The 435-nt window shown below is 36.3% G+C and overlaps 1 protein-coding gene across 2 annotated transcripts in view; it reads left to right on the top strand.

Annotated features, from left to right (window-relative positions):
* The window catches only part of NXN (nucleoredoxin), a 139,839-nt gene that overhangs the window by 32,662 nt on the left and 106,742 nt on the right, over window positions 1-435 (top strand). The gene's annotated exons all lie outside the window — the stretch shown is intronic.

The following is a 435-nucleotide window of genomic DNA, read 5'->3' as shown; positions in this document are numbered from 1 at the left end:
ATTTGGCTGTGCTGGGTCTTAGCTGCGGCCTGCAGGCTCTTAGTTGTGGCATGCGGGATCTAGTTCCCTGACCAGGGATCGAACTAGGCCCCCTGCATTGGGAGCGCAGAGTCTTAACTGCTGGACCACCAGGGAAGTCCCTAAACTTGCTTTTATATACATCTTTGTTCATGTCTTTGGTCGTTTGCGTAGGATAAATTCCTAAGAAGAATAACTGGGTCAAAGATTCTGTTATATTTTAGTGATTATTTCTGTTTCATTTGTTCTAGCCTCAATTTCGTCTTTCTTTTCATTAATTTAATTTCTTTTCCTGTTCTCTTTCCCTGCTTTATTTTTTTATTCTTCTTAATTCTGTAGGATTGGTTCTGTTGGGTTTTTTAAGTTGTCTTTAAATGGAATTTTTTTTTTTTTTTTTTTTTTTTTTTTTTTTTTTTT

This window comes from Monodon monoceros, unplaced genomic scaffold (genome assembly GCF_005190385.1).
Source record: "Monodon monoceros isolate NGI ecotype Baffin Bay Population unplaced genomic scaffold, NGI_Narwhal_1 Super_Scaffold_9, whole genome shotgun sequence".
In the NCBI taxonomy this organism is placed as follows: Eukaryota; Metazoa; Chordata; class Mammalia; order Artiodactyla; family Monodontidae; genus Monodon; species Monodon monoceros.
This window is presented reverse-complemented; position numbering and strand designations above follow the sequence as displayed.